Here is a 15,764-nt window from a genome sequence, read left to right on the forward strand (position 1 = left end):
GACGCCACGAAGCCCTCATCCTCCAACAATCATAGAATCATAGAATCATAGAATATCAGGGTTGGAAGGGACCCCAGAAGGTCATCTAGTCCAACCCCCTGCTCAAAGCAGGACCAATTCCCAGTTAAATCATCCCAGCCAGGGCTTTGTCAAGCCTGACCTTAAAAACCTCTAAGGAAGGAGATTCTACCACCTCCCTAGGTAACGCATTCCAGTGTTTCACCACCCTCTTAGTGAAAAAGTTTTTCCTAATATCCAATCTAAACCTCCCCCACTGCAACTTGAGACCATTACTCCTCGTTCTGTCATCTGCTACCATTGAGAACAGTCTAGAGCCATCCTCTTTGGAACCCCCTTTCAGGTAGTTGAAAGCAGCTATCAAATCCCCCCTCATTCTTCTCTTCTGCAGGCTAAACAATCCCAGCTCCCTCAGCCTCTCCTCATAACTCATGTGTTCCAGTCCCCTAATCATTTTTGTTGCCCTTCGCTGGACTCTCTCCAATTTATCCACATCCTTCTTGAAGTGTGGGGCCCAAAACTGGACACAGTACTCCAGATGAGGCCTCACCAATGTCGAATAGAGGGGAACGATCACGTCCCTCGATCTGCTCGCTATGCCCCTACTTATACATCCCAAAATGCCATTGGCCTTCTTGGCAACAAGGGCACACTGCTGACTCATATCCAGCTTCTTGTCCACTGTCACCCCTAGGTCCTTTTCCGCAGAACTGCTGCCTAGCCATTCGGTCCCTAGTCTGTAGCTGTGCATTGGGTTCTTCCGTCCTAAGTGCAGGACCCTGCACTTATCCTTATTGAACCTCATCAGATTTCTTTTGGCCCAATCCTCCAATTTGTCTAGGTCTTTCTGTATCCTATCCCTCCCCTCCAGCGTATCTACCACTCCTCCCAGTTTAGTATCATCTGCAAATTTGCTGAGAGTGCAATCCACACCATCCTCCAGATCATTTATGAAGATATTGAATAAAACCGGCCCCAGGACCGACCCTTGGGGCACTCCACTTGATACCGGCTGCCAACTAGACATGGAGCCATTGATCACTACCCGTTGAGCCCGACAATCTAGCCAGCTTTCTACCCACCTTATAGTGCATTCATCCAGCCCATACTTCCTTAACTTGCTGACAAGAATACTATGGGAGACCGTGTCAAAAGCTTTGCTAAAGTCAAGAAACAATACATCCACTGCTTTCCCTTCATCCACAGAACCAGTAATCTCATCATAAAAGGCGATTAGATTAGTCAGGCATGACCTTCCCTTGGTGAATCCAAGGGCCAGCGTCCTGCTGGGGCTCGGGGGTCCCGGATGCCTCTCCTTGCCGGGCCAAGGGGCAGTCCCTCTGGACGTGCCCCATCGCCCGGCAGAGGTAGCACCAGGCCTCCCCCGTGGAATAATGCACCCGGTAGTGGGCCCCCTGGTAGGGGATCAAATAGGACCCCTCAAGCGCCTCTCCGTCCCATGCCGCCGGCGGCAGTTGCAGCTGCACTTGCCGGCGGAACGAGAGGACGTGACGGAGGGCGGGGTCCTTGCAGCCCAGGGAGAGAGGGCTCAAAACAGAGATGGGCTTCCCCAGGGTAGAGAGGGCAGGTAACAGGGCGGCATTGGGAAGGAAGGGAGGGACGGAGGTCAGGACCAGACGGACGCCCAGGTCGTCCAGCAGCTCCAGGGGGACAAACACGCCCCCCACCGCCAGGCCCTTCTCCACCGCCTCCTGGGCGGCGGCCTCCGATGCCAGGAAGAAGACCACCTTCCCGTACATTTTGGAGGCCGCCACAATGACCGAGGGCCCCACCGCCCTCGCCAATGCCCGCACGTAGGTCTCCACGTGGGGCGAGGCGGGCACCAGGAGGCAACGGACGCCGTGATTCCTGGTCATGGTGGGAAAGGGCCCCCGGCCGCTATAGCTGGTAGCAGAGGCGGCAGGCGGGAAAGATGATGTAACGGTAGGCGGGGGGGCTGTCACCACCTGGGCGTATGCCCTGGGGGCCGGGGGAGGGACACAGCGGTGGGGGGAGCAGCGGGGTGGGAGGCCGTGGCCGGTGGCGGGGCCGCGGCAGTGAGGGCAGTCCGTGCCATGGAGGGCCTGGACTTTTTGGCAGAGCCCTTCTCCTTCTTCCTACCCTGGCCCTTCCCGCCGGCTGGGGGGGCTCCCCCAGAATCTAAGGGGGGGGAGGGACGTGGCAGCAACGGAGGTGGTTTGGCAGCGGCAGCTGAGGTCGAGGCTTGGGGGGGTGACGGAGGGGCAGGCGGGGGAGGGGTAACTAGGGCTGCTGGAGGGGCCCCACCCGTCATGTCCCCCGCCATAATGAGCTGGGAGGGAGGGAGGGAAGGACACCGGAAAGAGGAGGGGAAAGGGGAGGCAGGTCAACCCCTCCTCCCCGCTAGGCTGCAGGCAGGGGAGGAGGGCGCCAAAGGGGATGGGCTGGACAGGGGGGCTTTTGAGGGCTTGTGGGGGGCAGTCACCGACTCAGGGTAGGAAACCGGCTCCTCTAGCTGCACTAGGGGTGGGGGGTCATAACAACATTCGGGGAGTGCAGTGAGATCGGGGCAAACTCAAACAGGGGAAGGGCACAAGCGCATGGGAGGGGGCATGGACACACTGAATAAGGGGCCAATCAGGGCAGGGGTATCACGTGGGGAGGGGGCAGAACCAGGCTGGAGGCAGGACAGGGAACCTAAGGGCTGACTTCAGAGGCGGGGCGGGGCAAACAAGCAAGGGCTGCAGAGGGAGAAGGGTGGGGCAGGCAAACAAACTGAAGCCAGCGAAGTGCTGGGGTAAAGGGGAGGGCAAAAAGGCTGCAAGGGGCAAAATGGGGCAGGGAGCCAGGGACAAAGCTGGGGGTTGCTGAAGGGGGTGAGTCCAGGATGGGGCGGGGGGCATGTGCGCCCACGGGTGCTTGCAGAAGAGTCAGTGCGGGCTGGCTGCTGCTGCAGGCCCCAAAGGTGGAGAAAGGGGGCGGCAGGCCAAGCGAGCAGCGGAGTCCCAGAGGCAGGAGCTTGAGGCAGATGGTGAGTGTCCACTGGGGGTGGCGGAGGGGGCAGCGGTGGTGGTGGGGGTTCGGGGGGGGGACATGCTGATGGACCAGAGCCCTGGCTGGGATAATTTAGTTGGGGATTGGTCCTGCTTTGAGCAGGGGGTTGGACTAGATGACCTCCTGAGGTCCCTTCCAACCCTGATATTCTGTGATTAAGTAGGGGGGAACTTAATCCTCTAAGGAAGGAGATTCCACCACCGCCCTTGGTAACGCATTCCAGTGTTTCACCACCCTCCTAGTGAAAAAGTTTTTCCTAATATCCAACCTAAACCTCTCCCACTGCAACTTCAGACCATTGCTCCTTGTTCTGTCATCTGCTACCATTGAGAACAGTCTAGAGCCATCCTCTTTGGAACCCCTTTTCAGGTAGTGAAAGCAGCTATCAAATTCCCCCCTCCTTCTCTTCTGCAGACTAAACAATCCCAGTTCCCTCAGCCTCTCCTCATAAGTCATGTGTTCCAGTCCCCTAATCATTTTTGTTGCCCTTTGCTGGGCTCTCTCCAATTTATCCACATCCTTCTTGCAGTGTGGGGCCCAAAACTGGACACAGTACTCCAGATGAGGCCTCTCCAATGCCAAATAGAGGGGAATGATCACATCCCTCGATCTGCTGGCAAGGCTCCGACTTATACATCCCAAAATGCCATTGGCCTTCTTGGCAACAAGGGCACACTGCTGACTTATATCCAGCTTCTCATCCACTGTAACGCCTAGGTCCTTTTCTGCAGAACTGCTGCCTAGCCACTCAGTCCCTAGTCTGTAGCAGTGCATGGGAGTTTTCTGTCCTAAGTGTCCTCCGAGTAGCAGCCAGAGCCCCGGGCTCTTTAAATCACTGCCAGAAACCCACTTCTGGAGTCCTGGGACTCTGGCTGTGATTTAAAGGGCCTGGGGATCCTGGCTGCCGCTACTGCAGCCGGAGCCCTGGGCCTTTTAAATCGCTATTTAAAGGGCCTGGGGATTTAAAGGCCCCACCCCTTCCCATTGAGGCCCCGCCCCCTGCTCAGGACCCCAGCCCTGCATACTGGTAAGTCCTTGAAGTTACTTTCACTCCTGCTCCCCCCGTAACATCTAACCCTTGGCCATGCTGATGGCGGCAATGCTGAAGGCAGGGCACTGCCGTGAAGAAGCGCCTGCTGTTGCTATTACAGCTGGCATGGGCAGTGCACTGTGGGGTAGGAGCTCATGTGGCTGGAGGCTCAGTGTCACCCCTGTTGCTGGGAGCTCTGGGCCCCACATAGGCAGAGCACTGCGGGGTAGAAGCTTGTGTTGCTGGAGACTTGTGCTTGGGGAATCTCCAGAGACCTGGGAAGTTGTCAGGTTTGAACACATGGTGATACTGATCCAGGGGATGTCAGTGATTCTCTTTCCCTCTCCACCTTTCCCCATATCCCATTCAGGCTTCCTCATCCTACAGTTCCCTGGCCTTCTGTCCCCCCTCTCCCCAGTGTAAGCATTGCATTTCTCCAGGCTCGGCCTCATCCCTACACAAGGCGTCTCTTTGCCTTCTCCTCTCTCCGCTTCCTCATCTAAAGTCTGTCCTATCCCCCTCCCTTGACTACCTTGGCTGACGCTCTGAATCCATGCAGGATCTCAGCAGCTGTTGGCCTTCCCAGGTCAGAGGTGCCTCAGACGGGACTGACCCTAGGGAGGCTCCAGAGCCCAAGCAGGACCTAGAGAAGAGCTGCCAGACCTGCTGAAACCTCCAGGGGAAGGGAGATCTCTGGGGGTTGTATGGAGAGGCTGGTGTGGGGCAAGACATCCTGAGCTCTTAGTCAGGTGAGGTGTTTGCAGAGCTGATTGGAACCCATGACACCAGCTGGGTTCTGTTTGAGATTTGGCCCTCTTTTTAATTTGTATTAACTGATTTGCTTATCTCCTTTGGAGACTCAGTACTGGGCACCCCACGGCACAGCCGTGAGGAAGCTCATAACAACAGAACTCCAGCTGACACTGACATGGCACTGCTGTCAGGAAGCTCACTGCCAGCTCCCAGTGGCAAGTCACTGGCAGGAGCAGCAGACATGGCTGCTCTGGGGCAGCGGGAGCTGGGGAGCAGGGTCAGAAGAGGGCCTTATACGTGGCTGTGCATGTGTGTGTGGTCTGTGGCCTACAGCCTTGGGAAGCAACCTCAATAGCTTTTATGCACGAGCCACGGTTGGCCTGGTCACAGTTTGGACAGGAGACCTAAGGGAAACCTTGGGGCTGTATAGAGTGGCCAGGGGTCCGGTTTTCAACTGGAATGCCTGGTCGAAAAGGGACTCTGGCGGCTCCAGTCAGCACCACTAACTGGGCCATTAAAAGTCCTGTTGGCGGCGCAGCAGGGGGCTGGGGCTAAGGCAGGCTCACTGCCTGCCCTGGGTCTGCACAGCTCCCAGAAGCGGCTGGCATGTCTTTGCGGCCCCTAGGTGCAGGGATGGCCAGGGAAGCGCCGCGTGCTGCTCCTGCCCCGAGTGCCGGCTCCGCAACTCCCATTGGCTGCGGGGGTAGCACTGCGCAGAGGCACCTGGCTGCACCTCCACCTATTGGTCATAAGAACGGCCATACTGGGTCAGACCAAAGGTGGTTCAAGCCCAGTATCCTGTCCTCTGACAGTGGCCAATGGCAGGTTCCCCAAAAGGAATGAACAAACAGGTTATCATAAAGTGATCCATTCCCTGTCACCCAATCCCAGCTTCTGGCAAACAGACGCTAGGGACACCATTCCTGCCCATCCTGGCTAATAGCCTTTGATGGACCCATCCTCCACGAATTTATCTAGCTCCCTTTTGAACCCCGTTATAGTCTTGGCCTTCACAACATCCCCTGGCAAGGAGTTTCAGAGGTTGACAGTGTGTTGCGTGAAAAAATACTTTCTTGTGTTTGTTTTAAACCTCCTACCTATTAATTTCATTTGGTGGCCCCTTGTTCTTGTATATGAGAAGGAGTAAATAACACTTCCTTGTTTACTTTCCCTATACCACTCAGGATTTTATAGACCTCTATCATATCCCTGCTCAGGAGCCTCTTTTCCAAGCTGAAAAGTCCAAGCCTTATTAATCTCTCCTCATATGGAAGCCGTTCTATACCCCTAATCATTTTTGTTGCCCTTTTCTGAACCTTTTCTAATTCCAAAAAATCTTTTTTGAGATGGGGAGACCACATCTGCACACAGTATTCAAGGTGTGACCGTACCATGGATTTATATAGGGGCAATATAATATTTTCTGTCTTATTATCTATCCCTTTCTTGATGATTCCCAACATTTTGTTCGCTTTTTTGACTGCCACTGCACACTGAGTGAATGATTTCAGAGAACTATCCACAATGACTCCAAGATCTCTTTCTTGAGTGGTAACAGCTAATTTAGACACCATCATTTTATATGTATAGTGAGGACTGTGTTTTCCAATGTGCATTACTTTGCATTTATCAACATTAAATTTCATCTGCCATTTTGTTGCCCATTCACCCAGTTTTGTGAGATCCTTTTGTAGCTCTTCGCAGTCTGCCTGGGACTTAACTATCTTGAGTAGTTTTGTATCATCTGCAAATTTTGCCACCTCACTATTTACCCCTTTTTCCAGATTGTTTATGAATATGTTGAATAGGACTGGGCCCAGAACAGATCCCTGTGGGACACCACTATTTACCTCTCTCCATTCTGAAAACTGAGCATTTATTTCTACCCTTTGTTTCCTATCTTTTAACCAGTTACCAATCCATGAGAGAACCTTCCCTCTTGTCCCATGACTGCTTATTTTGCTTAAAAGCCTTTGGTGAGGGACCTTGTCAAAGGCTTTCTGAAAATCTAAATACACTATATCCACTGGATCTCCTTTGTCCACATGCTTGTTGACCCCCTCAAAGAATTCTAATAGATTGGTGAGGCATGATTTCCCTTTACAAAAAACATGTTATTGTAAATTATGAACAAATTATGTCCATCTACGTGTCTGACAATTTTGTTCTTTACGATAGCTTCAACCAATTTGCCCGGTACTGAAGTGAGACTTACTGGCCTGTAGTTGCCAGGGTCACCTCTGGAGCCCTTTTTAAAAATTGGTGTCCATTAGCTATCCTCCAGTCAATTGGTACAGAAGCTGATTTAAATGATAGGTTACAGATGACACTTAGTGGTTCTGCGATTTCACATCTGAGTTCCTTCAGAACTCTTGGGTGATACCATCTGGTCCTGGAGACTTATTATTGTTTAGTTTATCAATTTGTTCCAAAACCTCCTCTAATGACACCTCAATTTGGGACAGTTCCTCAGATCTGTCACCCAGAAAGAATGGTTCAGGTGTGGGAATCTTCCTCACATCCTCAACAGTGAAGACCGATGCGAAGAATTCATTTAGTTTCTCCGCAATGGCCTTATCGTCTTTGAGTGCTCCTTTAGCATCTCGATCGTCCAGTGGCCCCACTGGTTGTTTAGCAGGCTTCCTGCTTCTGATGTATTTTTTAAAAAAATTGCTATTACTTTTGGAGTCTTTGGCTAGCTGTCCTTCAAATTCTTTTTTGGTCTTTCAAATTATACTTGATTTGCCAGAGTTTATGCTCTTTTCTATTTTCCTCATTAGGATTTATCTTCCACTTTTTTTAGGATGCCTTTTTGCCTCTCATTGCTTCTTTTACTTTGTTGTTTAATCACTGTGGCTCTTTTTTGGTTCTCTTACTATGTTTTTTAAATTGTGGTATACATTTAAGTTGAGCTTCTATTATGGTGTCTTTAAAAAGTTTCCACTCAGCTTGCAGGGATTTCACTTTTGGCGCTTTACCTTTTAATTTCTGTTTCACTAACCTCCTCATTTTTGGGTAGTTCCCCTTTCTGAAATTAAATGCTACAGTGTTGTGTCACTGTGGTGTTTTCCCCGCCACAGGGATGTTAAATTTAATTAGATTATGGTCGCTATTACCAAGCGTTCCAGCCATATTCACCTCTTGGACCTGATCCTGTGCTCCACTTAGGACTAAATCAAGAATTGCCTCTCCTCTGGTGGGTTCCAGGACTAGCTGCTCCAAGAAGCCGTCATTTAAGGTGTCAAGAAACTTTATCTCAGCATCCCTTCCTGAGGTGATATGGACCCAGTCAATATGGGGATAGACGAAATCCCCCATTATTAGTATTGAGTTTTTTATTTTAATAGCCTCTCTAATCTCCCTGAGCATTTCACAGTCACTATCACCATCCTGGTCAGGTGGTCAGTAATATAGCCCAACTGCTTTATTCTTATTTTTCACGCATGGAATTACTATCCGTGGAGATTCAATGGTACAGTTTGGTTCGTTTAAGATTTTTACTTCATTTGATTCTATACTTTCACATATAGTGCCACTCCCCCACCCATGACCTGTTCTGTCCTTCCAATATATTTTGTACCTTGGTATTACTATGCCCCCTGCCATGTACATTGGTCAGACTGGACAGTCTCTACGTAAAAGAATAAATGGACACAAATCAGATGTCAAGAATTATAACATTCATAGACCAGTTGAGAACACTTCAATCTCTCTGGTCACGCGATTACAGACATGAAAGTTGCGATATTACAAAAGAAAAACTTCAAAACCAGACTCCAGCGAGAGACTGCTGAATTGGAATTCATTTGCAAATTGGATACAATTAACTTAGGCTTGAATAGAGACTGGGAGTGGTTAAGTCATTATGCAAGGTAACCTATTTCCCCTTGTTTTTTCCTAAACCCCACCACCACCACCACCGTTCCTCAGACGTTCTTGTTAAACCCTGGATTTGTGCTGGAAATGGCCAACCTTGATTATCATACACCTTGTAAGGAGAGTGATCACTTTAGATAAGCTATTACCAGCAGGAGAGTGGGGTGGGGGGAGAGAAAACCTTTTTGAAGTGATAAACACCCATTTTTTCATGGTCTCTGTGTATAAAACATCCTCACTGCATTTTCCACTTTATGCATCCTATGAAGTGAGCTGTAGCTCACGAAAGCTTATGCTCAAATAAATTGGTTAGTCTCTAAGGTGCCACAAGTCCTCCTTTTCTTTTTGTGTCCCATTGATTATCCTCATTCCACCAGGTTTCTGTGATGCCTGTTATATCAATATCCTCATTTAATATGAGGCACTCTAGTTCACCCATCTTATTATTTAGACTTCTAGCACTGGTATATAAACATTTTAAAAACTTGTCATTTTTTGGCTGTGCCCTATTGCGTGACGTAATTGAATGGGACTTTTTTTCATTTGACTGTTTCTCATCAGATCCTCCCTGTATTTTATCATTTTCCATCCTCTCCTCCTTATTAGGACATAGGGAATCTCCATTTATAGATCCTCAGACATGTCGGCTGCTTCTGGGAGCCGTGTAGAGCCATGGCAGGCAGGGAGCCTGCTTTAGCCCCGCTGCGCCACCAACCAGGAGTTGCCTAAGGTAAGTACCACCCAGCCAGAGCCCAAACTCCCCAAACCTCCTGCCCCGTGTCAGAACCCCTCCCACACCCTAAACCCCCTGCCCCAGGTCGGAACCCCCACCCGCACACCGAACCCGCTGCCCCAGGTCAGAACCCCTCCCACATCCAAATTCCATCCCAGAGTCCGCACCTCTCCCCCAACCACAACCCCCTATTCCTAGCCCTGAGCCCCCTCCCACACTCCAAGCCCCTTGGACCCACCCCTAGCTGAAGCCCACAGCCCCAGCCCACACCCCCAGCTGAAGATGCATCCAGCCAGAGCTTGCACTGTCTTCAGCCCAAGGTCCTTGTCTCCCCTTAAATCTCCTGCTCCCCTGTTCCTCACTGTGCAGTCAGGAGAATGCCAGCTGCCAGGCCAAGAGATGGTGTGTTCAAGTTTTGCCCTTACAATAATAAGTGAGTACTTCTTGTCTGGAAAGTGCCTTGCAAACATGAATTAGCTGGTCTGTGACCTGAGCTCATCTCTAGTGTTGACTCTGCAGTGTGAACTGGGTGCTGCCAGGTGCTGAGCCCCTCCAACCTGTGCTAATCCTCCTCCACTCCCTTTGAAGTTGAGGGTCACTCAGCATCTCCTAGCATTGCCCCCCCCCCTTAAAGATGTCATCCTTTGTAGGAGACTTTAAATAGGAGTCATTGTGGAATATTTTATCTTCCAGCTCAGCAGAACTGAGCAGCAGGGACCTCTGTTTCGCAGAACTTGAAGATGCTGCTCTCAAAGAGCTTTACAAAAGAACTTCCTCCATGTCACAGTTGGGGAAACTGAGGCACAGAGTGGGGCTGTGGCTTGCCCAGTGTCACACAGCAGGTCAGCGACAGAGCCAGAAGTAGAATTTCTCTTTTTTTCCACTCCAGTGCTCTAGCCCCAGTCCTCCCAAGAGCCTGTTAGACACTGCAAAGATCTGGGGGTGAGTCTGATGTTCTGGATGGCATGACCTCCCTCAGTACAAGAGTCCCTGGGTCTGATTCTCCTGATTTCTCCTTCCATGTCTGGGGATGTGCATTTCTTTGAGCTCACACCTTCAGCGGCTTTTATCTTTGCACAGTCACTACCCTACCTTGCTAGCCCCTTCATTCCTGAGTTCTTTTAATCTTAACAGCCTGCATGAGTGGCTCCTAGCAACTAGGAGGTTAAAACTTACTCATTTCCAGATCACTTTGGGTTGCTCCTGTGGTCTGAAATATGAGGACAAAGCTAGGACTTTGTCTCCTCTGGGCCAGACTGAGGCCTGGTGTAAGTGGGGTGAGCCCCTAGAGTGGCACAGGCATACACTTGCCCCTCTGAACTCCTGTGATGGGGTGCATTCGTCCCCCACTAGCCAAAAAGGGGTTAACCCCACACTCTGTGGAGAGGAAGCCCCACCCCCTCGCCTTGGTTGGGCACTCTCCAACCGGAGCACTGGTATAAAAGGGAGTGACTCAGTTCAGTCTGGGTGGACTGCTGAGGAGGGAGGATGCATCTGGCAGGCTCCAGTCTGGGAATTGCAGAAGCCCCTGACCTGGAAGCCAGAGGTGCTGTGACCCAGGCAGATGTGCAAGCAGCCATGGATGTCCAGGTAAGATTGTAGCTGCTGGGAGCTGCCCACGCCGAGGAGCCCAGAGTCCCTGGAGATGCCTGGACCACTGCATCAGAGACAGGGTAGGAAGTATCCCAGGGAGACTAGTCATTGTGCAGGGTGGCATCAGCGTGTTTCAGCCCCTCTGACTGGAGCTCGCTCACTACTGCCAGGGCTCTGGGCTAGGATGCAGTGCAATAGAGAGGGCCCAGGTCCCCCTAGCCCAGCCGCCGTGCCCCCCAGGTGGTGGCCCACTTCTCTGACTGGCCACTAGGCAACACAGCCCTGTAGAGAAGGGCAGCTTTGTTGACTCCGGCAAGTAGGCCGCACAGCCTTGTGGAGAAGGGCAGCCATACTGACTCTGGCCATTGGACCACTCTGCCCGGAGGGAGAGAGCAGACATAGTGATGTTGGCCTCCTGGCCCCACGAGTTTGGGTGGCTGTATAGACTTTGGCCATTAGGCACTACTGCCCTGAAGGTAAGGGTAGTCAGGCAGACATAACCATGGGGCTATAATGCCTGTGCCCTACCCAAGGGGGACAGAGTTCACTTCCTCACAACACCCCCCCCCATTAAGTTGGCTGGTGCGGCAGCTCTGCACATGGTCACCATGATGGCTTGGGACATCTCATGGCCAGATCCCCATGGCCGGTACAGGGCTCTCAGGCACTGGAGCTCTTGTTCCTGGGAGCAGAATCTCCTTGTTGGCCACCAAATAGTATGAACAGAGCAACTCTCCCCAAAACAGAGCCATTCTGGGCTGGCCTTTCTCCCTCTGCTATTCTGAAGGCTCTAGCTCTGTGCGAGGGGTGTCAGCATGAGGACATCCCCTTTGCCATGACAGCGCCTGACAGTCCTCAGCAGGCAAGGGACATTGCTGAGGAGTTCCAGATGGAAGGCTGCCCCAAGCTGGTCTGCGTCCTCCAGAGGGAGGTGGCTGGAGCTGTGTGAGTGCTCTGGTTAGGAATCAGACCTTCCCCACCCCCCCATCCCTTTCCCTCGCCATGAGCCAGTCCGACAGGCACTGCTGTGAGTCTGTCAGATGTACCCCATGCCAGGTGGCTTATCATAGAGTAGGCATTGGGCCAGCTCTTGACCCCTAAGTGGGGAGATCTAGCAGCTGGCAACCTGGCTTCCCTGATGCAAGGATTAGGAAGCTTCCAGCATAGGTGAGGCAAGGAACAGGCTTCCTCTGGGGAAATCCTGCTATATTTGCCATGCAGATCATGGGGTGAATCCTGCTGCAAACAGTGTGGCACAATAGAGTGATGCTCCAAGCCTGAGATTTACAAAGGTGCCTAAGGGAGTGAGGTGCCTAATCCACTGGAATTCAGTGGGATTCAGGCACCCAAATCCCTTAAGCACTTCTGAACCATGCAAATGATTAAAGGCTCAGAAAACTTGCCTTATAGGGATAGGCTCCAGGAGCTCAAACTATTTAGCTTAACACAGAGCAGGCAAAGGGGTGACTTAATCCCGATCTGTAAGTACCTACATGGGGAACAAATATTTAATATTGGGCTTTTCAGTCTCCCAGACAAAGGTCTAACACAGGCCAATGGCTGGAAGTTGAAGCTAGACAAATTCAGACTGGAAATAAGGGGAAAATGTGGCAAAGTGAGGTTAAGCCACCATTAGAGCAATTTACCATGAGTTGTGGGGGATTCTCCATCACTGTCCATTTAAAAATCAAAACTGGATGTCTTTTTCTAACAGATCTGCTTAAGTTCAAACAGGAATGATTTCAGGGCAGGTCTCTGGCCTGTGTGATGCAGGAGCTCGGATTAGATCATCACAGTGGTCCCATCTGGCCTTGGAATCTGTGAATCTAAGAAAATCCCAACCCATTGGTCCCCAAAATAATTTTGAGTTTCGTAAATGTGCCAGAACCAGTATCAGAACCAGGTTAAATCAGGATCATAGATTCATAGATATTAAGGTCTGAAGGGACCATTATGATCATCTAGTATGACCTCCTGCACAGTGCAGGCCACAGAATCTCACCCACCTACTCCTGCAATAAACGTCTCACCTATGTCTGAGTTATTGAAGTCCTCAAATCGTGGTTTAAAGACTTCAAGGTGCAGAGAATCCTCCAGCAAGTGAACCATGCCCCACACTGCAGAGGAAGGCGAAAAAACCCCAGGGCCTCTTCCAATCTGTCCTGGAGGAAAAGTCCTTCCCAACGCCAAATATGGCGATCAGCTGAACCCTGAGCATATGGGCAAAGTTCACCAACCAGATACCCAGGAAAGAATTCTCTGTAGTAACTCAGATCCCACCCCATCTAACATCCCATCACAGGCCATTGAGCCTATTTAACATGAATAGTTAAAGATCAATTAATTGCCAAAATCATGTTATCCCATCATACCATCTCCTCCACAAATTTATCGAGTTTAATCTTGAAGCCAGATAGGTCTTTTGCCCCCACTGCTTCCCTTGGAAGGCTGTTCCAGAACTTCACTCCTCTGATGGTTAGAAACCTTTGTCTAATTTCAAGTCTAAACTTCCTGATGGCCAGTTTATATCCATTTGTTCTTGTGTCCACATTGGTACTGAGCTTAAATTCCTCTCCTTCTCTGAGTAACAGCTGTGTTAGTCTGTATTCGCAAAAAGAAAAGGAGTACTTGTGGCACCTTAGAGACTAACCAATTTATCTGAGCATGAGCTTTCATGAGCGACAGCTCACTTCATCGGATGAAGTGAGCTGTCACTCATGAAAGCTCATGCTCAAATAAATTGGTTAGTCTCTAAGGTGCCACAAGTACTCCTTTTCTCCTTCTCTGGTATTTCTCCCTCTGATATATTTATAGAGAGCAATCATATCTCCCCTCAGCCTTCTTTTGGTTAGGCTAAACAAGCCAAGCTCCCTGAGTCTCCTTTCATAAGACAAGTTTTCCATTCCTCAGATCATCCTGGTAGCCCTTCTCTGTACCTGTTCCAGTTTGAATTCATCCTTCTTAAACATGGGAGACCAGAACTGCACACAGTATTCCAGGGGAAGTCTCACCAGTGCCTTGTATAACGGTACTAAAACCTCCTTATCTCTACTGGAAACACCTCGCCTGATGCATCCCAAGACCGCATTTGTTTTTTTCACGGCCACATCACATTGGTGGCTCATAGTCATCCTGTGGTCGACCAGTACTCCAGAAATTCTAGGCTGGCTGGCAGCTCTAATGTGTGCTCCCCGTGTCCTGGGAGGGATATGGCTAAGGCTTCCTTCTCATAGAGGAGAACCTGGTGGCAATTTGGATTTTGTGCTGGTATTTTTGTGTGTGATTTGAATTTTATGATCTATATTTTCCTCCTTAATCCAAAACTCAGGCCAGGTTGGCTCCAACCTGCAGATGTTTGTTTTTTAAAATTATGAATCTTCAAACTAAAAGGAAGATTTCTGTGAAATGCTTTTGGGAAAAAAAAATACAAACATAAACCTGTTGAGTAAAGCCCCCGCTCAAATGCAATTGTAAGATCTGTAACTTGCGTCATTAAGTTCTGCAACCTTGTTGCAGACTTTGTAACTTCACAAAAAGAAAAGAAGTATTTGTGGCACCTTAGAGACTAACCAATTTATTTGAGCATAAGCTTTCGTGAGCTACAGCTCACTTCATCAGATGCTTCAGTTACTGTTAGCATAGCCTTTTAAATTTTGTAACCTTTGCAAGCTCTGTAACCATTCAAGTTACCACTTGTATGAACTGCCAAGCTTTGTAATATCCCATCGTGCAATCAGAGAGAGTGTGAACAAGGGAGTGTGTGTGTGGAAGATAAGGGGGTGTGAACAAGGGAGAGTATGGGGGACTGGGCGGAGAGGAACTGCAAGGAGAAAAGAGTCTGGAGCCAGGTGTGTCTGATATAATCTGCCCTGAGAAGGCAATCATGGAGTGCTGTAGTGTAAAGAAAACATGCCTGAAAGGAACAGGGACTGGGGATGCTTCTCCATGATGGACACAGAAGAAAAACTTGGTGTACATGACAGGAGCACCCAGTTTCAAAATAACAGGAAGCAGCCACGCACACAAGCTGCTGCTGCTCCTTGACCTGCTCACCAGCCCAGATCTGTGACCACAGACAGACACACCAGATCTACCACCACTTCGGCTTCTTGGCTTCCCATGCTGTCTCCGGTAACTCTCTGCCTGTGTAAGTGTGTGGGAACATGGGGGTATGAATGTGAATATGAATGCAGTGTATAAATAAGCTCCTTCCCTTTTTTGTCTGACCTAACAGCGGCATTGTAATAAAACTAATACAAGTGTGACCCTGGGTTGGTTTTTTTAGGGGAACAGAGGTAACAAAAACAAGCCAAAAGGGTTCAAAAAAGAACTAGATAAGTCCATGGGGGATAGGTCCATCAATGGCTATTAGCCAGGATGGGCAGGGATGGTGTCCCTAGCCTCTGCCAGAAGCTGGGAATGGGACAGGGGATGGATCACTTGATGATTCCCTGCTCTGTTCATTCCCTCTGGGGCACCTGGCATTGGCCACTGTTGGAAGACAAGATACTGGGCTAGACGGACCTTTGGTCTGACTCAGTCTGGCTGTTCGTATGTTAAAACTGTGTTAACACAGGAGAAATGGAGGGTGAAATTGACACAAAGAACTTGACCACTCAAATCTATCTGTCTGTCAGTCTGTCTGCTGCCAATCCCGCACATCCAAATATAATTAATCTGCCCCCTGAAATCCCGAGATTGATTTAAAAATCACAAGATTAAAATATA

Source organism: Lepidochelys kempii, chromosome 15 (assembly GCF_965140285.1).
Source record: "Lepidochelys kempii isolate rLepKem1 chromosome 15, rLepKem1.hap1, whole genome shotgun sequence".
Classification (NCBI taxonomy): Eukaryota; Metazoa; Chordata; order Testudines; family Cheloniidae; genus Lepidochelys; species Lepidochelys kempii.